Source organism: Apis florea, unplaced genomic scaffold (genome assembly GCF_048593485.1).
Source record: "Apis florea isolate Af1SG1 unplaced genomic scaffold, ASM4859348v1 contig_3517_pilon, whole genome shotgun sequence".
Taxonomy (NCBI): Eukaryota; Metazoa; Arthropoda; class Insecta; order Hymenoptera; family Apidae; genus Apis; species Apis florea.
In genome coordinates, this window is record NW_028256778.1 from 2,648,126 (window position 1) to 2,673,335 (window position 25,210).

At 21.9% G+C, this 25,210-nt stretch overlaps 1 long non-coding RNA gene across 1 annotated transcript; it reads left to right on the forward strand.

The window, feature by feature from the left end:
• Positions 1-1,961: 1,961 nt before the first annotated feature.
• LOC147656687 (uncharacterized) lies at positions 1,962-22,212 on the forward strand. Its single transcript, XR_015294059.1, has 3 exons — positions 1,962-2,102; positions 20,478-20,645; positions 21,065-22,212. It is a non-coding gene; the product is annotated as an uncharacterized LOC147656687 (long non-coding RNA).
• Positions 22,213-25,210: the final 2,998 nt, after the last annotated feature.

Genomic DNA, 25,210 nt, shown 5'->3' on the forward strand with positions numbered 1-25,210 from the left:
TTTATATATTATAATACAAAATTAGTTTAAAAATATCTTTTAATGATATGATAAAAATAGAATTATTAAAAATTTGAAAATAATATAAAATAACTGATCATATTTCGTACTAGACAAGATATCAAAATCAAAAAATATAATAATTCTTCAAATCTTACTTTATTATTGTGAATTAAATCCAATCGAAACAATATGAAACGCAAATTACGTCGCAAACAAGAAATATAATATTTAAATTTATTAATATGAAAAACTTATTTTATAAAACATTAAATAATTACGATAAAAAATTAGCAAGATTGCACAACAATAATTTTGTAAACAAAATGTATATATTGAACGTATATATAGTAATACTGTTTAATCACTAAATTTATATATTTTTTTAATCTATTTTTAATTTACTGATAACAAAAAAGTTATTTTTATTTTTTTTATTTTCTTCAACTAATAAAATAAAACGATGTACATTTACTTTTTTAAAGATATCGAGGCAAAATATTTTTCAATAAAATTTTATTTATAAATTTTAAAGATGTATACTTTTTGAAAATGAATTTCAACATTAAAAACTTTTATATTTTGTATAATTATTATCGATAAATATACATTTAAAATAAATTAAAATAAATAATTGTTTTTTATCTTCTAAAGATAAAAGATATAAAATTTTTGATAATAATAAAAAAATAATTAATAAAATTTTTGAGATATAAATGAGCATGTTATAAATAAAATAAAAATATTCATAAAATAATTAAATAATATTATTTTAAAATTAAAAAAAAAATGGTATCCTGAATCAAAGTTTAGCTTCAACTTTTTATGGCCATTTACTAGTTAAATGGTTTCTTAGAATTGATTTTTTCTATGCATGTTATGTATTATAGAACATAATGCAACATTCTGCTAGCAATTATTGTAAACGATTATAATAAATTAAAATGAAATAAATATATTGGTAAAATATAAATAAAATATATAAAATATACATAAAAAACATACTTTCGATTATAACATGTAATAATAAATAACTGTAATAAATACTAATATGTACATTGAATTCTAATGCACTCGAAGTACACATTTTTTGTGTAATATGATCGTATTTCTATATACACACATAGCTAGTACAACGTGACATATATTTACATTGCTACCAATTTATTTGTAGGGATTTTTCGCTTTTCAACATAAATTATTTTTTCAGCATCAAGTATTTTTAAGATATCAATTTGCAAGAAACGAATTAAAATAAATAATTTTTTTTTGTTTTTTATTTTTTAAAATCTCTATCATAAAATTTTTAATAATAATAAAAAATAATAAATAAAATTTATAACATATAAATATAACATATGAGCATATTATAAATAAAATAAAAATATTTATAAAAATATTATATTTATATTTATAAAACATATATTATAATATATTATTTTATAATAAATATTATTTATTAAATTAGTTATAATAAATTATAATAAATAAATTGAAATATATAACTATCACATAATACAATTAAATAAATTGTTAAATTAAATTTTTTCATTTTTAATTTTCTATTTAATTTTTCAATTTTAATTTTCAATTATTTTGAAATTTATTTTTTAATATAATTGAAATAAAATTATATATTATATATAATTACAATAATATTATATATATATATATACATACATAATCTATTTGATTTTGAAGATATTTATACAAAAATATTTTTTATTGATTTTGACAAGCAAATATCTTTGTTTCCATGTATTCATGCACTGCACATTCAGAACTGATCTTGATATTAAATACTAAGATTTTCATCTACATTATCGTATAAGAAAAAAAGAGATAATAATATAATAATAAAAATTTGAAATACAATTCTTTTTATTTTTTGTTTTTCGTAAAATTTAGTGTTAATTCTTTTTGTAGGGTTTTTATTGAAATTCGAATATTATGTTGGCTTCACTGAATAAGTCAGAGATAGAATGAATATCGATAGACAGATCGATAGGATTATTAGAGCGGTTAGAACTTTCGAACGAATTTAAATTGTGAGCATGTAATGAAGAAAAAATCATAACTTTATTAAATTTAATTATAATAGTGTAAGTTTAATTTAATAAATTCAATTATAATAGTGGGCATATAATATATAAGGAATCTTGATAAGTTTAATTATAATAGTTTAATATGTATATATTGGTAAAGTTTTTTTCGTATTCTTAATTTAAAATAAAATAATAATTTTTAGATTAATTTAAATCTTTTGTAAATATATGTATAAATTATTAAGCATTTTTTTCCAAGTATTTTTTTGTGTTTTTTCATCATGTTGTGTTTGTGTTCAATTAGAACATTTACAATTGAAAATTGATTATATATTTGTAAATTAATGATTAAATGTTTGTAAATGAGTAGTTTTAATTTCATATTAAGATTCTTGATGAAAAATATTTGTTTGTACGTTTTTAATGATTTATTTTAATTAAAATAATTTTTTTTTTATTTATATACATAAACTTCTAGATATAATTTATATTATATTTTAGAATAATTTTAGATATTTATTCTAGATTTATTAATAATATTATATTATTATATTATAATATTATTACATTAATATTATTATATTAATTCTAGATTTTATATAAAATGTTTTCGTTCTTAAAGATTAAATTTTTTCTCACATTCTTATATATAATTTTGAATATTTCTTTTTTTAATGGTTTGAGAATCTGATTTTTTTTTTTTAATAAATTTGTTTTGTATTTTTTTTTTTATTGATTTTTAGTTTTCATGTATGGTACAAAATTTTTTATTTTTTAATATAATTCTTGAAAATTTTAATTTTAATGGATTATATTTTATATATATTAAAAAATCACTTGCATACTAATAATGATTTGTTTTTATTAATCATTTTTATTATTATTAATATCAAATGAATTTAGTATATATTCTGAGATATATGTTATAATTGTAAGTGAGATAACCATTTTTTATTGGAAAATACTTGTAAATTTTTAATTTTTTTTTTTTAATTTTCATTATAATGAATTTTTGTTATTCATTATTATTATTTTACATAACATTATTTTACATAGATGCGTGAAAAAAATTTTTTTCATAAGTTTATAGAAAATTTTTTTCAATTGCATTATATCAATAGCTTTCTTTAAATCTATTAAAAATATAATAAAATTTATTTTATAATATATTTTATAATATATTTGCAAAATATATAATTTATATATAGTTTTTTGAATTTATGTTTAGTATTTTATTGGAAGCTTATTGATTTTTTATTTTTCACTTTTTTTTTTAATATTTTATACATATTGTAAAAATTTATAAAATAATATAATATATGAATCAAATCTGATTTTCTAATTAGATTATTTTTATAGAACAAGCAAATTATATTATTGCAGATATCTTCTTTTATTAGGAATTTGAAAATAATTTACTTATTAACATAATTATTGTTATTTTTATTATTTTATTTTATTTTTATTTTTATTTTCAGATTATTTGTATTAAAATTTGTTTCTATAACAAGATTTTTAATATTTAATGTTTTCAAGTTTGCTATGATTATTTTATTTCTGAATATATAATTAATGTTTGTAGATAGATTTGAGAATCTGATAGATAAATTTAAATTTTGTTTTACTAATATCAGTTAATAGATTTTAAAAAAATTCTTTTAAAAATTTTTATTTTTATTTTTAAAATCAATTTATAATATTGTACTTAAAAGATTAGTATTCTATTATTCTATTATTATTCTATTATTAAGAAGTGATTATATGGTTTTTATTCTTTTTATAGTTTTTTGAATGTTATGTATATTTTTGTTGAAGTTTGTAATATGTGTGTAATCTGTAACTTGACATAGTATGATTTATTGTTTTAATATTATTTGAGCCAAATACATATTTTAATGTTTTTTGAGTCAAGGATTATTAAGAAAGTTATTTTTAATGTTTATAATATAAGCTTTTTTAATTTGCATATTTAGAATTTATATCTTTTTATCTCTATCAATAAATAAAAATTGGGTTGTTTAAATTTAAGTTTTTGAAAATGTAGTCCAAATTTCGTATAAAAATTTAATTTATCTTATTTTCCTGTTCCTGCTTATCTATTTCCATATATATATACTGATATGAAAATTATTTGCTAAATAATGTTGAATAATTAAATAATATTTTGTTTAATAATGATTTTCAATGCATTTTTATATTGGTATAAAACAATTATGTGAATTTTTTGAAAATTTAAGTTTCTTTTTAATTCATTAAATTTAATAGAACTCTGTTAGTTTTTACGAGCAAATAATTATTGAAGAAGTTTATGTTTCTAGTTTTTCTAATTTGCTTTTACTAAGAAGAATGATATCATTATTATTATCAGTCAAAAATTTATTTAATAATGTTCTCTTTATATTTGAAATTTACATTTGAAATTAATGAATAGACATTTATCAAGTAAATTTTTATATTTTCAATGACAATTTTTTTTTCTAATTCGATTATCATATTATTTATTAATATTTAATAGTTTAGCTTTTTTATCAACATAGTTTTGCTATAATGTATTCCAACAATGATTTATGATTTCTATATATTATTTTTTCTTTTATTTTTTTATTTCATAAAAAAGAATTATATAGATGATGTACTTTTTAAGATTAATTTTTTCTTGTTTGATGCTGAATATTGTATCGTGTTGAGTATATTTAGTGGAATTTTTTTTTTGCAATAACAATTTTGCTGAAGGAGATGTTTGATTTGATATAGTTTTTGATGTCTTTTATTTGCTATATTCTTCACTATTATATATATAATTATATATATATTATATTATATATATTATATATAATTGTTTGATTTCATGTAATAGCAAGTTTAAAATAGTGGAGATACGAAAATAGAATGTTTAATATACAGAAGATCTTAATATAAAAAGATCTAATATTTGAATATTTATACATATAAATGAAAATATGTTCTATTTTAATATTTGAATGGATCTGATTGGATGTTTTTTTTAAATATTAAAAGAATATCATTGTTATAATTGTAGATATGATTATCGTTGTCGAGTAAAAATTATCATTACTTGAATAATTATCTATAAATTATCTATAAAATATAAATATAAAAATAATATAAAAACTGATAATCTTGCTGAGGATAGAAAGACAACAAAGAGAAAGATAATATTATTTAAGATAAATGAGAGACAGAAAATGATAGAAAGTGAATGCATAAAAGGATATTAAGCATGATCGTATAGTCTTTAAAAATTTTTAAAAAGACGTGTTTGCAAATATTTCCTTTTTTTTTTTAATTTTTTTTCTCGTTTAATAATTTATTTATTAAAACAATCTATTTTTCCTTTTTTTTAAAAATACATTTATAGAATTTTCTAAAAATAATCTCTCGGAAATTCATTTGAAATCAATAAATATTAATCGAAAATTACGAAACTATTGCAAACTTTTTGAAAAATTTATTAATTTTTCTAAAATTCAATCTTTTCAAAGCTATTCTAGAAAATAATTGCCAAGAAATTTTATGAAAGTTGTAGAAAAATTTGTAGTATGATACAGACTGTAAAAACAAAGATTAATATGATATACAAATGACTATATCTCAATAAATAAAAAATTAAGAATAATAGTTGGAATAACAAATGTCAATAAAACAGAATATTTAAAATTATTGAATACACTAAATATCTCAATCTATGTGATGAAGAGATCTATAATTAGACCTATAATTGAAAAAAGATCAAGATAATGCATAAGAATTTTTCCATATAATTATTAAGAACTTTTTCAATTTGAATTATATGATATAGAATGTTATTCATGACTATAATCATTTATTTGCGAATATTCAATTTTAATTGCTCTTTTATCTACTTATCAAAATTTGTAGAATCCATTTGCCCATGATAATCTTTGTTCGTGCTTTTAACTTTGAAAATTAAATTTGCATTTTTTATGAATTTATTCTTTTTATTTATCGATTAAGATTTTCTATTTTGATATATACATATTTTCACTTTGTATTATGTTTTATATTTATGTTTTTATATTATATTTCTCTCTTCCCTTCTATATTATGACATTTTTAATTATTTTTCTCATATCATTATATTTGATTTTTTGAATAAGAATTCTTTATATATATATTTTATATCTTTTTTCATTAAAAATCCATATTATATAATAAAATGTATAATTTGGATCATTTTTATGAAAATATTATTTTTTCTCGAATTGCTATCAATAAACTTGATTTATTGAATATAATTTTTTTTCTGTAATTCATGAATAATATCTTTTATTATTTATCAACAATGAAAATTTTTTTCAATATATCGAGACCATTTCTTTCTCATAGTATTTCTTATAGCATATCTTTATCAGAATCTGAATTTTTTTTGTAGATTATGTTTATGGTTCTGAAAAATAGATCAATATAACCAACAGTCTGATATTTACAATAAAAGAAGAAGTATTTGTTTATGATAAATTATGTTTTTGAATTATATTTCATGCTGTCTTTTCTATTCTTTTTTTTATGATATACTATACTAATTGATAAATTTAATTTAATAAAAATAGTAATAAGTTGAAGTTTAGTATTAAATACTAATATTAAATTTAATCTTAAAATTAAATAAAATTAAAAATAAAATAAATAGAAAAATAGATTAAAGTATAAAAATATGAAAATATAAATTTAAAAATATAAATTTTGAAACAAAAATTAAAACAAAAAAATAAATGTTAAATTAAATATTATAAATAGTAATAGTATACAAAATCTTTTGAAATTAACGAGAAAGTTGCTGTGAAAAAATTATTGTTTATAGGTATTGTGATGATCTTAAAGAAGTCATTTTTTTCTCACTTTATTACTTAATGCGATTAAAGAAGATTTCTTTATTTCTAAAAGTTTATAGTGTGTTTAACAAATCGAGTCACCAGCTGTAAACAAAATAGTTATATTTTATATATGTTAATATACATGAGAAAGGCAGAAACCACAGCTATCGGTTGATACTGATTATGAGCAGGAATTCATAAAATATATTGCTACTATATACATAAAATAAATTTGCCTTTTTGTTTGCTTTGTTTTCTTATTTATATCTTGTAGTATTATATTACTTTTGTATTTACTTTTGTATTATTATATACTTATTTAATTTTATGGAGGAAAACTATTTTTTTTATCACATATTCTGAAAGATTCATCAATTTAAAAAAAAATATATTCTACAATTTAAAAAAAAAAATTTCTTGATATCATTAATATGCACAATAATATCCGTTTATATTAATATATAATATTTTTGATGAAATATTTTATATCTATAAATATCTTGTTCATACTATATATATATATATATATATATATATATATATATATATATATATATATATATATATACATGCACACACAAAACGTAGATAAACGAAAGAAAAAATTTGAATAAAAGAAAATAATTTAGATATAAAAAATATATAATGGACTGTGATCATTAAATGTAGACTCAAATAAAAATCCAACAACTTATAACATTTATATTTTTTAGAATTAAGTTATTATTTTTAAATTATTATTTTTATAACATTAATATTATGATATTATTTAGTTGAAAATATAACAATATTACTCTATAATAATATTATAGAATTAAGTTAATTACATATAATATGTAAAAATATTCCAACAGTGTTAGAGTTTGGAATTTGTAAACATGTGCCTAAAAGTGGGTAATGAAAGCAATCGAATGTTTATATTTGCAATTTTTGATGAACGAAATATACATGTCAGAATATATATATATTGTTTAAGATAATGAGGTATATAGCATAGATGTATAGTAGGAAGGAAATCTCAAAATTATCAGCAAAATTTGAAAATGATTCACCAATTTATGCAATAGTTATAATATATTTATTATAAACACGCACTATTAATATGTCACAAAAGTATTCGAACGCTAATACGTTGTTTTATATAGTTTTTATATATTTTTAGCCGAAATGTAAACAATGATACTAAGTGAGAGCATTTTTATGTTTAGTTGATATCAAATTCCATTAACAATAATATAAAAGTGTGTGGTATAATATTCAAAATAAATCCGAAAAAATCTGAAACACAAAAATGTGAACGAGAAATTATTCTTCATAAGGATGGGAAATCGTATAATAAGATAGCAAAAATTGTAAACAGAAGTAAATTTACGATACATTTACATCATAAAAAAATCAAAAACTAAAGAAACAATTGTGAATAAAGCTCATTCAGATCGATCAAGAAAAGTAATTGAAAGAGAAGAAAAAATTATTTGCGAAGTAAAAAAAAATCCTATTATATCTCACCTATATTTTCAAGTATGATATCGGAAATGTTTGACAAAAACATTCATTCCCAATGATGTCGAGGAGTCTCATGAAATAATAATTTTCATGAAAAAGTTGTTAAGAAAAAAGTCATTCATTAATAAACAAAATCAAAAGAAGAGATTGAGTTTTGCAAAAACATTTGTAAAAGATAATATTTTTTGGGAAAAAATGATATTTTCTAATGATATTCTAAATTTAATATTTTTAACTCGGATGGGCGAAATTATATATGGAGAAGACCAAATACAGAATTGGACAACCAAAATGTACATCCAACGATAAAACATAATGGTTCAGTGTAGGGCTGCATGGCAATTAATGGTACTATTTAGTATTGACGGAATACTCGATAAATACAAACATCTATGTTTATAAGCGCTTATTATTCGTGAGATTTATAAACAGCTTATTCATATAAGAACATTTTCATATAAAGAACTGTTTTTGTTTTTACTGCTCCCGGGTGGGTCTCTATTAACTGTAAACAAAGGACGATGTTATCTGAGAAGACTGTCTTTGAGAATTTAGCCGACTCTTATAACTGTATATTTCCGACGTACTTCAGACCAACTGAACCGATCCTAACAGTGATAACAGTGAACATATTCCAGATGCGGCTGATTCAAAGACAAATAACATTATTCTGGTTCAAGGAATCTATAAGAAAAATGCGCCGATCGGTTCCTGTTTATCATGAGATCTTTGTATCAGATTATAATTCAAGCCAGGAATTTCCTCGAATTTGATGACGAATCAGGCAGCGATATTATTAGTTATTAGCGTGCCCCACCGAAAAACTGTGACCGTCCAATTGAATCAAAAAGGGATTTTTCTGAGGTCACTTGTAAAACGTTGTAGTCTGATACGACAATTGCATTAGTTTTGTTCTAATACTTTATCGTGTCCTGATCATCGAATGCTATTACGACATTGTGAGAGACCTTGCTCTCTAATAGATTCGTACTCCGCACTTGTACAATCTATTCATCTTTAAGAAGTATATCATTTGTTGTGAATCTGTCGAAGGACATTCGACAAGCACATAGCTATTAGCATACATTCATCAAGCTACTATTATTATTATTGCGGGCGCGAACATATTCTAAAGAACAATCTCAAAGATAATGCTTATAAGTTGGGATTGTTGGAAGATTTTTATTTTCAATAGAACAATGATCCTAAACATACAACGTGGATTGTGAAAGAATGAATCGATATATACAATATATTCCATATGTTAAATACTGCTTCGCAGAGTCCGGTTATAAATCCTATCGAAAATTTTTGGGCTAAAATAGATAAAATAATTAAATAAATTTCAAATATCTTCGAAGCAGATGCTTAAAGAAAAAATTATAGAAATATGGAATTTCATCGATTGTAATTTTACAAAATCACTGGTTTCCAATATAGAACGTTGAGTGAGATAAATTATTACCACCAAAGATGATCCAATAAAATATTAAGGTTAAACAATACTGCATATATGAATATTTTTGTAAATAATTCTATTAAGAGTGCGTGTATATAATGTATTATAACTGCATGTATATGTAACTATAAACAAGTATAATATAAGGAATCATATAAATGGAAAGTTAATTGTTAAATTACACAAAGAAGGGAAAATATATAATGGAATTGCGATTTTTTAAATTGACAATTCATTATGTAATAAATTTACTTCAAATTTGGCATTAATGGTTATTAATGCTTTTATTAATGATTTAATGATTCTTTAATAAAGAAGTACATACATTCTGTCAAAGAATTCTATGGAAAAATCTACAATATACATACATTTTGTCAAAGAATTCTATGGAAAAATCTACAATATAAATCTATAATCTATGATAGAATTCTGTAAAGAAGCTACATATTAATAGGAATACACGTATTAAAATTTGCAAAGAAATATATAATACAAAATATGAATTTTTAGAATCAAATTATTTTTTCAAATGAAAATAAATTTAATTTGTTTAAATTCGATGATCGCAAAATATTAAAAAAAAACAAATACAAAATTAAATTTAAAAAATTTAAGATGTGCTATAAAACATTGAAAGCTCGGTAATAATAGTAGAGGTACATATGTCCGCTAATTCTGTCTTCATTAACGAAATGGTATAATAATATTTAAATATTTTGAAAAAAAATTTTTAAATAGTGTAGAAAAATTAGATATATCAAGACATTTTTGTAACAAAATCAAAATGGCTAACATAGTGCAGCAGTGGCTATCAAAATAAATTATAAATATATAATTTTTCCTATTCGTTATCAAGTCCGTCAAGTATTAAACATCTATGAAAAGAAATCAATAGAAGACTTAAAAAGAATAATATAATAAAAGATTCCTTAAAACAAAATATTTTCGAATAAACTACGACAAAAATAGTATAGAAAAACATTATAAAAAATCATTTCAGAGAAATTATTAAAATTAAAGATTATTCAATGAGATATTAAAACAAAATATACTTATAATATTACTGTAATATTATACTGAATATTTTTCTTATATATATTTAATTCTAAAAAATATTTTATATTATATAATTTATTTATTTGTTGTTGTTGGATTTTTATTTAAGTTTATATATATTTAATAAATTTATATAAATACTAATTTATATAAATATTTATATAATTATATAAATATTTATATAAATCGTATATTATACAATTGTATATTATATAATTGTATAATTTTTATATGCTGAAATATTTTCTATCATCATTGAATATTTTCATTATTATTTCTAATATATATTAGGATGTATATACACTAATAGTAAATGATCGAAAACTTTTTTATACTATATCAACAAATTTCCATGAAAATATTATAAGGAATTAAAAGATCATTTAAAAATCGCTATATTCAAAATATAGTTTTGAACGATCTACTTTAGAAAAATAATATTGAATATAATATTCATGCCATTATTCAATTAATAATGGCTAATAAAAATAAAAATATCTTTTAAATTAATCTTTTTCGTGATTTTTAATGATTATTAATACTTCACTATAAATAATTTATTATTTTTGTATAATAGCATCGATTGTATTAAAAAATATATGATTCCATTTAAAAAAAAATAAAAGATTTAGTATTTGTCCTTTGAAATTATTTAACTTTTGTCTGAAACATTTTTTAGTATCATTAAGCTTCGAAAATATTTAATTGGATAAATTTAAATCAGGGACTTAATTATGTATACTATAATTTTGATATAGATATTATATTTACTGATTTAAAATTGGTTGTTTGAATACTAATATTTTTTCGATTTTTTTTTATTGCAAACATAATTAATTAAGATTAAGACGTTTTTTTTTCTCAATAAAATAATATAAAATATATTTAAGATTTATTAATTTGCATTTTTTATTATTTTATTAAATATTATATCATATAAATTATACAAATGATATAATAATAATAATAATAATAATAATAATACATATTTTAGCAGAAAATAGTATTTTGATATTGACTTTAATTGATAATATTGTTAAAACAGTTAATGAATGTAATTTTGATGTATTGTTTATTTTTTGTTTATTCAAATATTATGAAATATTCTCTTTCGAATCTAATTATGGATGCTTATTAAATTTTTTCAAAATATTTATAATATTTGTGATTCATAATACTACTCATCATAATTATTATCTTTTACTTCATTCTAATTTTTTCAATTTTATCTTCAATTACAATTGAATTACTTGGTATGTAAACATAAATAACATTTCTGTATTTTAAAACATTTTTGTTTTTGTATTCCGAAATATAGATAAAGAAATATAGAAATATAATTCCGAAATATAGAAAAATAGAGATTATTCTGATTATTCTGATCAAGATTATTCTGAATTCGTACAATTTTTTTTTTAATCTTGATTCAACATTATATTGAATATAATGTTGCATTTGTCATGTTTATTACTAAAAAAACATCCTAATAATTATTAGTTTGTACAATTTGCTGTTGATTTAAAATTATATAAAAATTGTATATCAAGAAAACATCATTGTTAAATAAATTCTTTTTTCGAGGTTTCATGATTATAATACTGATATTTTATATTTTGATTCCTGATATAAATGGGAGTTAGTATATATATAGTGAACAAGTGATTTTTATATATATAATATTTGAGATAGAACTTGAGTAAAAAAATTTTTTATAGATTGCGAATAAACTTTTTGTAATTTTTTGATTTTTTTTTAATGTGATTGAAAAAAGTTTAATCTATAATCTAATTGTATATTTAGATAGTGAATTACATTTTTATTGAGGATTTGCAGAAAGTTTGTAAAAGGAAGCTAAAATTTTTTAGAACATTTGTATTTTGATTTGAATTAGAAATATTTTAAAGTTTGGAAGGGGGAGGGGGGAATAATTCCTATGGTTTATTTGAAATTTTCAGAAATGTAAATAATCATGCATTTTTGTATATAAATCTTGGATTTGAATAATTAATTGAGAAGATTATTAATTTAGATGTGATCTAAATCCAAAATGTGAATCGAAAATATTGTTTGTGTATTGCAGAAAATGATTATGGATTCGTTAATGAATCCATTTGCCTTTTTTTCTTATAATTATTATTTTGGCTGTTTTCCAGACAAGAAGGTATTATTTAAGCAGTTGTTAAAGATGATTACGTAGTTGTAAATATAGATTGAGATATTTTTGAGAGCTATGCTGAGGACATTATTTTGATTTTTTTTATTGATTTTTGAGTTTTTGGATTTCTGTTTAACGAAATAAATGATTTTGAAGTATTTGATTGGAGTTGATTATTGAATTATTGTTTGTTTGTTACTGAAGATGTAAATTATTTTGTTTGGAGAATTTATTTTGTAATATTTTCTATTCGAGTGATTTAATTGTATTCAATTTATTAAATTTGACATTCTCATGTGACAATGTTAGATTTGGACTCAATGATGTTTTTTATTGATTACAAGATTTGTGATTTTTGCGTTTATGTCATCAATTAGAAAAAAAAATGATTGTCTTTGTTAAGCTCGAATTGATTGAATATTAATTCAACTAGCAGGTAAATTAACTTTTATAATTGTGAGAGATATAAACTACGATGATGAAAAGTTTGATTTTTGTAATTGAAATACTCGCAATTATTTCAAATGATATAGAATGAATAAAGAATAAGCCGATATTCCATTCTGTTTATTCTATCATTTCTTATGAATATATAGATTTTTATACAATATATTCGGGATTTAACATGATTTCGGTTAAAAATATAAATAATTATATGTTTACGTAATCGAGAATGATGATGCATCTTTTGTTAGATAGACTTTATTTATAAAATAAAGATAAAGAAGATTTGAAATGAGTTTTTTTAATATCATAATGTAATGAATTTTTGTGAGAAAAAATGAATTGAAGTTGAGGCTTATTTTATTTATGCAGCTGATACAACTTGAATTTTTTGAATAATTTCAGTTACAAATATTTGATTTATTGATCAGGATTAAAGATGATTTAAAATTCCTAAAGAAAAGATTTTAAACGATTAGTGGGCGAAATTGTATTGTGGAGAAAAGTTGAGAGTTGGAAAATATTAGTGAGTTTGAGAAGTTATAGAAAATAATTAAATTACTGTAATTTGTGATCTTTTAATTTTTTTTACTTTAAGGCCACGAATGCTATTTTTTTTTTCGATTTTATTGTTAATTTCAATGAGGTTTTGCACAGTTTCTGTACGATGCAGATTGATCGAAATCCTTGCAATTAACACAATAGAATTTGTTAATGTTATAGATCTCTCTGGTTGTGAAAATATTATATTTGATGCAAATTGCAACTAGATGTGACTGTAGTCTATATGCTGTCATTTTTTTACATTATATGCGTTCTCTTTTTTTCAATTTTTTCCCAAAAGATTAGGAGAATAAAATAGAATTTTTATACATTTAAATTGTCTAATTTGCTCTCTGTTGAAAAAATTGATTTGTTAATTAATTTTTAAGGGTATTAAATATAGTTTTAAATTCTTGAAAATAAGAATTTAGATAATTTTTATATTTTTTTTTTTTTATTACACACTTTTTATTTTATATGGTTTGTTCGGTATCGTTATTACATTTGGAATGATCATTTTGAAGCTTAAACATAAATACTTTTTTTTTTGCTAAAGATATTTTTTGGCAATTTTTAAAATTTTAAAATTCTTTCTCTGTTTAGTCGTATACACAGTCCTTTTTACATTGTTTCAATAAGTGGGTTAGAATAAGTGCTCAATAAGTGCAGAATTATATTTAGTCGTATAGACAAAATACATGAGAAGGCAAAAAAAAGTATCGTTACAGTATTTCATCAAATAGTTATCTATTTTAATCAAAAGACAATCTGTATACACTCACTCTATTTTACTTCTTCTGCTATCATTTGCATTACTGACTTGAGGAAAGTCGACAAAAGTCGATGATAGACATATTGAGACACAGTGAAATAGAATGATTTCACAGTATCGGCATAACGTCCTAATTAAAATATAATTAAACAGAATTACTTTTTATCTATTGTCACTGATTCGATATAAAAAAAATTAAACACAATTTCACATAGATCGTTCTTATATTTATATTTTAAAATTTATTTGTAATTAAAAGAAATTAATTTATATTTCATTTTATTAAAAATAATATAATTTCTTTTATAAATTCAATTATATCTAAGTAAATTTCAAGTGCAATTATAATTTCTATAAATATATTGAAATTAAAATAAGTATAATTTTCATATATTATTAATCTTTTGAAAAGGAATTATTTTCTGAATCATATGAATTTGTTTTTATTTTATTATTTTTATCTAATGTTAATTCGTCCATTATTTTTTCTAATATATCATCTTGTTTCCAATATTATTTTTCGATATTTTCTACATATCGGAAATAATTTCGAATGGATGAAATTCCATTAATGATATTTTTTCTTTCAAAGTTTCTAATTTTACAGATAGCGTCAATATATATATATATATATATATATATATATATATATATATATATTATATATATATATTATATATATATATATATAATTAATTCTTTAAAAGTTATTTCTTCTAATTCAGCTTACATTAATTCTATCAAATTTAATTAGCAATCTTAATATCGTATATCTATTAAATTGTAATTATAACTTGATCTATTTTATAAGTTTTTACCGTTTATTTTGATTTATTAATTATATTAATTTAAATTTTCCCATATCTTGAAAACATATAATTTCATTTCCTAATAATCAATCTATTATATTTTTTTTCTTTGCAATTTCATTTTCTGGTTAATTGGACTGAATGACAAGAGACATTATCTATTATTATTGTATTTGGAATATTGCATTGTAGCAAAATTTGCAATCACTTCTTAAAATTTAACATTTTGCCTATGATAATTGTACTTGTTTTAAAAATTATTAATAATTTTTTGTTCTGTTACAAAGCTAATTTTCGTAATCATTTTAATTATTAGTCGATGAGAAGAATTTGAATTTTGTAACATACTTGTTTTCATTCTGCCAATATTTATCAAAATAGATCGTATTATTTATCCACATTTTGTGGATATATATAATATTTCATTCTTTTATAGCAATATTATTATTATAATTATTTTGTAATATTCTCTCTTATTTTCATTTTTTGACTTTTACTAATATCTGTATTTTGCTTTTTCTTTTTCTCTGTACAAATTCTTTTTAACAAGGTCGTTCTTTATTTCATTATTTATTCCAGTAAAAATTTTGATTGCATGATTAGAGCGGAAGTCGAATATTAATCAAAAAATAAATAATTAGAAATAATTAGAAATTGGCTATTGCATTATTGATAATTTTTTTTAAGAATTTTCTTTTCCTGTATACATTTTTTTTAATGTTATGCTTTGGACTTGATTTTTGGAATTCAGATCTGTTAAAAAGGATTTAATAATGAATAGATAATAAATAATAATATTTTTTAGTTCTAATTAGTCAAATACTATGTTCAATTGTATTTTTGTAGTTGCATATATAATGTTGTATATATAATGAAAAGTTTGTTGTTTTTTTATGTCAAAATTTTTATGACTGTTTGAATGATGTTTTACGGTGAATAAACAATATGCTCATATTAAATGTCTTTTTTCATAATAATTTTCCACCTCTGTTAATTGAATAATTAAAAAAATGAATTATAGAATAGAATTAATGTTAATGCAAAATATTAAGTTTTTTAAAATTTTTATATATTTATATATAGCCATAAATGGTTAATAATAGTAATAATTGAAGTTTAAATATTTATAAAATTTAACATTTCGGCTGTAAAACCAATGCATTAAATTTATTGTTAGTTTATATTTTCTATGATGCATGTTAATTGATTGTTAGTTATATCAAAGATTGTTCGAAGTTCTTGTAACAGGGGACGGAATGTTGTTGATGGAATTAGAGAGAAAGTTCTCTGGAATCTGTTCTAAGTAATTGAATGTACTGTTTAATATTTTTCAGTGGGGATTAAGTTTTAAGAAATAGAAGGATTCTATTTTTTTCTCCTATTCGTGCTTTTTTCCTTCTTCATTGATTTTGATTTTACAGAGTTTTAGCTAAAACTTGTATATCAAAATGAATATCAAAATTCTGCAATTGATGTAGAACTCGTTCATTCATGATAACTTTATAGCTTCAAAAAATTCCAAATGGTAAAAAACAGACAATGAACTTAGTTGCAATCTAAAAATATATCTTTTTGTAATAATATGCTAAAAATGGAATTTTTAAAAAATATTAATGCAGCATAAAACTGATCGCATTTACGCAACAGATGAAATAGCAAAATCAAAAAATATAATCATTTGATATAATCATAATCACTAAGTGAATTAAATCTGATTGAAATGATAGGGCAGGTAAAAAATTATGTCGCAGCAAAAAATACTTAAATTTTTGAAATAACGAAAAAATTATTTTATGATTATGTATAATTACAAACGAAAATTGATAAAATTGATATATCAGCATATATCACATGTCAAAGCTAAATTTTGACAATTAAATGATATAATTGTAGCAATAATCGATTTTTATTATAAATATAAATAACAGTGATAACAGTGCCATTTTGGAATCAAATACAGAATCAGATTTAGAATAAAAAGATATGCATATTATTTAAAATTCATAATAAATTTATGAATTATTTTATTTTATTACGAATTTATTATTTTTTATAATAATTTTTCAGTATGTATATAATGGAAATGTAAAAATACGATAGAATCTCTGTGATGTCAGAAGAATCTGAAATGAAAAATATTATCATAACAATTATAAATATATTCCATATATATGTTTACAACTGATACGATTTGATGACTCGAATTCATTGAACAGATAGTAGATAGCAGATATGTGAATCATTATTTGATCACCGCGATCGTATTCAAAGGATTTTAATAGATGTAATTATTCCTATGAGCTTCAAATCTACGATATAATCGTTTACGTAATAGATGAACAAAATCAAAAAATGTAAATAATCCTTCGATTGTCACTTTACCATTGTGAATTGAAATTAATCGAAATAATATGAACCCAGATAAAAAATTATGTTGCAGCAAAAACTACAATATTTGAAAAAACGGTGTATCATTAGAAGAATCTTGCGGTATTTAGATTTATCCAACGCTAAATTTTTCAATATCTTTATTATTGTCGATTATTATTCTTGATTTTTTTTACTTAGGCTGCTATTAAATAATAATAATTATTTTTATATAATTTTAATTACTGAAATATCGAGCAACTTAAACTGATAAATAAAATTATTTTCGAACATATGTATGGTGTATGCTGAGATAATAAAAAATTTATTGCATTTTTGTAATTGATGATTCCAGCATGATGTTAGATTATATATATATTTGCGTTAGATATTTTTTTAATTGCCTATTTTGTTTCGTTTTTGGTCCATCGTTACAAATGAAATTATATTTATTTAATTAAATTACATAATTGTTATTTAATTTAAATTCTGTAACTAAGATATGTGATAGATTTTAAATGTTGAGACAGTTTAGAAAAGAATATGATTTTTCTTTCGATTAATATTATAGAGTTCAGATTTGCTAATATAATATTAATAAAATCAAAATTTTCTTCCTTCGTGTATTTTGATGTTTCAATTTTTTTTACATTGATAATATTCATGTTTTGAATGTTTTTGTTGCGCAATTCTTCTAATATTTCTATAAATGGAATGCCTGAAAAATCACGGTGATAATTGATGCCTTATATAAAATTTTTATTTCTCATATATAAATTTTACTTGTTTCTGATTCATGATCTTATAGTATTATTTGAAAGTGTATATATGAGATAAATTATTGATTTTTTTCAAGAGATTTTTTTAATATGTGTTATGAATATTTGTTTCTCAATTTTCTGATGTGTTGTTTCTTTTGATGAGATTAATTTAACGGTAGAAGATGAATATTATTTAATATATGCTCTTAGACAAAAAGATAGTATATGTGTGCTATCATTAAACTGTCATGGATAGAATCAGAATTTCTAAATTTTGATGTACAATATATATTATAATAATAATATATGTAACTTTAAAAACTTCAAAAATATGTAGTTTTGCTATATAATACAATGTTTATTATCTACAAAATTGATCAAAGATAGAATATATTTCTTAATAATGCGTTTATCCTCATTATTTTCTATCACCTCATCCGAAATTTTGATAAGAAATGATATAATTTTTTAATGTAATTCTAAAATAAATTATTCCATTCGAAGTTTTTTTTCAAGTTAAAAATGATTTTAAATTTCCTATTTTCTTCAATAAGTTTACTCTGGGAATTTTCAATTTCAAATCTGAAGAGCACATTAGTCAGTTTAATATTGAGATATTTTTGAATGAAAAAAAAATTTTTAACAATTTTAGCGGTATACTGCAATATAAAAGATGAAATTTTTAATAACAATATGTGTTGTATACTTTATAATTTTCTTCTATTTCTAAATTACAATATGTAGTATATACATTCATTTTAATGTAAATATTAAATTTTTTCATTGTAATACAAATCATAATACCTTCATAATATTATTTCACGCCATATCTGTGACACTATTTATCTTCGTGCATCATAACAACATAAATTGAAACTATCTAGATCATCGAAATTAAATTGCTTTTTATCGAAAAATATAATTCGTCTTCATTTCTTATTTCAGCATATATGTATTTCAATACATATATACATGTTTTACAAAACTTAATTCATGCTTCTCATTGTTTTATATTACTGCATGATGCTACATACATAAAATAAAAAATGATTATTTTTGGAAATCATTGTGTCTATGTTTAGTGAGGTGTTTTTACCCAGTACAATATATTCTAAATATCTTATGAATCTTGAAATAGCCTTTCATTTTTCTTTATAATACAATAGAAAAATTAATTTTAATCGTTGTAATTTCGATTACTTAGAAGTTGTTTTATTCTTTATTTTTGCATTTGGCGGATTCGAAGAATCCACATTGAAGAAGAACCCAAATCTCAGAATTCATGAAAGAAGGATTTTTTTTTTTGAGCAGCAAAATAAAAAAAATTGATAATATTATAAAAATATCAACAATAATTTATTTATTAGTATTATCTGTATCTTCTTTATGAAGAAACGAAATATTCTCGAAATATCCTGCGCAGAAATATTTATCATCAGTCTGCAGAAAGAATTGCATCTTGGATACATTTATATAAAAGAAACAGAAAACAAATCTCATTCAATTTCAAAAGAGGAAAACACACATCCATTATATACTATTTTTATAGACGAACATATTAATTACATCATTATGTTAAATAATAAACAAAATATAAAAATATAATTTTTTATTTTAGTAAATAATTTAATTTATTATTCTTTTACATATATATATATATATTTTAATTAAATTTTTATTTCAGTCTCTTTATTTTTTTTATAGTCCTGGAATAGTAAATATATTGTGTATATACAATATATATCTAATTAATATATGTACACTGCAAGAATCATTGGTATAAAAAATTTTGTTCAAAATAATTGCGAATAAAATTATGGCCACAGAAAAGACAATAATACAAGAGATTACTATATTCCGACATATGTAAAGGTAAGTATAATTATTATGTATATAATATAAATATAATTAATTAAATATATCATGTATATAATATAATATTATATAATAATTAATTAATTATGTATATAATTAATTATTATTATATAACTATTATGTAGCGGTTAAATTTCAATAATTATCGGCATTGTATGGTGTAAAAGCAATAAAAAATCTGCAATAAAAACCGAGAGCAAAACATTTTTAAAATTGCCATCAAATTATATATTATATATACTATATCATTTAATAAAGTTTTTTCTTTTATATAGAATGTTATTATATTCGTAAAACATTTTTGGAGAATTCTAGAGACTAAAATAAATATAATATTTGGTATATAAAAATATCGATTAAGACTTATTTATTAAATTATAATTGCATTATAATAACATTATTCGACATTCTGCCAGGCATTCGATCTTAAAGGACGCTTGCTGAACATTTTGCTGAACTGCAAATCAACGGACTGAAATGTCTTCATACAATAAAGGACATACCAGCTGAGTGATATCGCCTTGACTATTTTAATCCACCTTTATGTCTCTTTTATTAAGATAATATGGATACCAAAGAATTGAAATTTCTCATTCAATCTAAATTGACTCGTTTCAAATCATATTTCAAAAAATATGATCCAACTTCGGGTGTCTTCGAGCTTGAAGAAAATATACATGAAATAATCCCAGTTTTTAAAAATTTTGATGCAGTTCAAAAGAAGATAGAAGAAAAGGTAGAAAATACAGATTTTAAAGCACATTTTAAAGCTGCAGAACGAAATATTTGAAATATTTGAAACCTCATATTACGAGATCTGTCAAGGATTTTATAATCCAATGGCAGACAACAATTTGATTCTGTTGTATCTTCTGGCGTACTTACATTTACAACTTCAAATAATAGTTCTAAAACACATTCTAAAATAAAATCACTAACAATAGAATTACCGATTTTTGATGGAAAATTATAATCTTTGGATAAATTTATGTTTGAATCACTGATACACAATAACGATACACTGATAAATATTAAAAATTTCTATTTGAACTGTTCTCTCAAGAGCGATGTAGCGGAAGTTATACAACCTGTCAACATTTCTAACAACACGAATACATGAACAGCATTTAAAAACAAGTTTGATGAGAAAAATTCGTGAAATAAAATCATACATACTCTTTGGGACATATCTGTATTGAATGAGAAATCATTTTATGAAGTAAGACAGTTACTAAACAATAATCTATTGGCATTAAGAGAACCTATAAATTCCTAGAACATCATCATTATTCATTTGATGACATCTAAACTAGACACAACGACGAAAAGAGAATGAGAAAAACTCAATCAAGTATAATTGGAGATGTTAAATTATCAGATTTAACAAAATTTATAGAAATTCAATGTAGATATTTAGAGGAGGTAAAAATAGAAAAATCATTTTCACAACCAAGCCACAACCATAAACATAGATACTCAAACCTTGATGTGATAAATAGTCGTATGTACTACAATCCCACAAATTTTTTGCGTTTTGTATAATAAATCATACAATTTTCCGCAATATTCTGATTTAAAAAGATTTATCTTTCCAAGTGCACGTATCACGCAGGTATAAAAAATAAACGTGTGTTTTAATTGTGTAAGTACTTATTCAAACAAAGAATATATGTATATTGCAGAATTTATGAAAAGAAGCATGTCTTTCTGCATATTCAACATAGTAAAACACTTTGTACAGAATATTATATTGACAATGATGGACGTTTTTTTTGTAAGGATTCCATTTAAGAAAACGGTAAATAAATTAGAGAATTTAAGAGATAACAGGTATACAAAATTCTTATCAGAAATTGAACAGAAACTGAATAAACATCCGGATCTAAAACAGCAATATATAGAATTAATGACGAAATACGAAATGCTAGGACATATGCGTAAAATTAAAAATCTTGAACCTAATAAATTAATGTACTTTTTGCCACATCATGTAGTATTTAAGCAATCTATTTCTAAGTTGTATTTAATAATTCTGCTGAAACTACATCAGGATTATCTATTAACAATATACGATACAATAAGATTTATTTTCATAGATTTCGTAAACATAAATATGTCTTATCGGCTGATATCAAAAAAAATGTACCGACAAATACTTGTTAATGAAGAGGATCGTCTTCAGCGCATACTTTGGAGATCATACAAAACAGAATATTAGCTCCAATCCGTTCGTGGAGCTATGGAATTTTGTAATAAATGATTATTACAAAGTTCGTTATTAAGTATGTTCACTTCAAACATGGTAAAATCTCTGTAAGTGTAAGTGATAGTTCGCAGTATCACAGAGTACAAAGTACAAATTCGATAAGTTCACGTAATCTCGGTGATTCTTGTGTTGAAATAATCTTGAGTTCCTTCTCTGTAGTGAGAAGGATGTGCGAATAGTTCTTGAGTTCCTAAGGTTCTAAAGGTGCTAAAAGTTTTTGATGTTCCATGTAACTCTGAAGTTCTCATCTGGTTTATAAAAGTTCTTCCTAAACCTGGGGACGCTTTGAAGTTCCCACCATGTTCTGGTTATGAGTATATGGATCTTCAATGAAAAACACAGGTATATTCTTGAGTTCTAAAGGTGCTGAAAGTTCTTGATGTTCCATGTAACTCTGAAGTCTTTGAGATTCTCACCCGGTTTATAAAGGTTCTCCCCAAGTTTGGTAGCGCTTTGAAGTCCCCATCATGTTCTAATTATGAGTCTATGGGTCTTCAATAAGGAACGCAGGTATCCAATAACGATGGTGACTGATTCTTTGGTTGAACTCTAATTCAGTCCAAGGAAAGCTCTCTATAATGAGTTCGAGAGGAGGTGACTCATAGATCTCTTGTTTACCCAAGAAGTTGCTCCGCATATGTTTAGAATGTTTATAGAAACCTTCACTTATAAACTGCATTATCCTAAACATTTGTGCATGTCTGTACACCATATATTCATTTGTCTAAACACAGAAAATTTACGAAGCGAATACTAGAACTTATAGAATTGCATCGGCATCTTTTTTAGCGACCAAAGCGTTGCGACAGCAGGGTGAAAATTACAACGACAACTTCCCTAACAACCAGCCAAGTTATTCTTTGGAATTTTTATGTTTGTTAACAGAAACAGACGATCTAACATAAATTCTTAAGGATGAGTCGATCACAATTTTACGTACTATAGATTTTACATTTCGACTAGCAATAATACTAGAATATTAAATTACGGCGAAAAATCAGAAACAGGCGTCAAGATTACTGAGACTATTGTGGAATGCGAATCAAGGTAAATACTAAATATATTATTTTGTAAAATCTTTCGATAAATTTCGCGTAACAAAATGCACCATCTTCTCCAATATATCACAGATATTAGGTTTTAAGACCAATTATTTTTCACGTGAAATTATTGCCACAACAATTATAGCAATTAAAAATTTCCTGAAACGAATCTCTTCCCCAGGACATTCATACTTTGTGGATAAATTTCCGAATTGAACAAAATTTAATTAATAATATTGTAGACAAGCTACAATCAATCAGGATAATCGAATTATATGGATTTTGTGATGCCACGGAAAAGGATACCTGCGTCTATTTACGTTCACAAGATAATAATGGATATACTTCCAAATCAAAAATGGCATCATTAACCAACCCTTTCGCTTCGACAGTATAATCCGTTGAAATGCCGTCACTGAACAGAAGCCAGAAATGTGCACAGTCCGCATGGTTTTTATATATACATTTTTCTTAAATATCAATTGTGCTTAATAAAACAATTGTTCTAATATAACACGTGTAATTCATTTTTTTAATATGAAAAGACTTATACAAAATTATATTAGTTATTCTAAAAACATTAGACCAATTATAGTTGACATATTTTTAATATAATTAATAATGTAACGCAAATTAGTTAATATATTAATATGTAAAGATTAGTAATATAATTCTGTATGATATATTCTGAAACAAGGATCTATACATAAGCCAACATTACAATTTTTACACTCATATCGTGATTTGGATCTTTTATCATTTTCACTATGCACTACACATCTTCGGCTTTGGTTTTTACTTTTGATATATACAGTGAGGGGAAATGCCGTTAATTTCACGGGATTATCAGCGGATCTGTTTTAATACATTATGATGGCATTTTGCGATTATCTGTTTTGTCAACGTTAACTGAAATTTTGCCATGGATATGATTTCTTTCCGTTTGTATTTATAAAGATAATATCCACATACAAATGTTTATGAAGTGAAAGAAAAATTTATGATACCAATGATTTTCGCGTAGTATTGACGGTACTTATCATTATGTCCACCTTGTCTACTATGCCCATTGACTTATTATAGTTTATAACGCATATAGGCTTTTGCACACTGTTTCCCTCCATATCTCGATACTGTTGCAAAATCTTCAGTATGCATACTTGCAATCATGTAGATTTCTTTTTTGTCCATCCATTTCATCGCTAACAAATTTTTTGAAAACATGTTTCTCCTTTTTTCAATTTCTCTTTAAT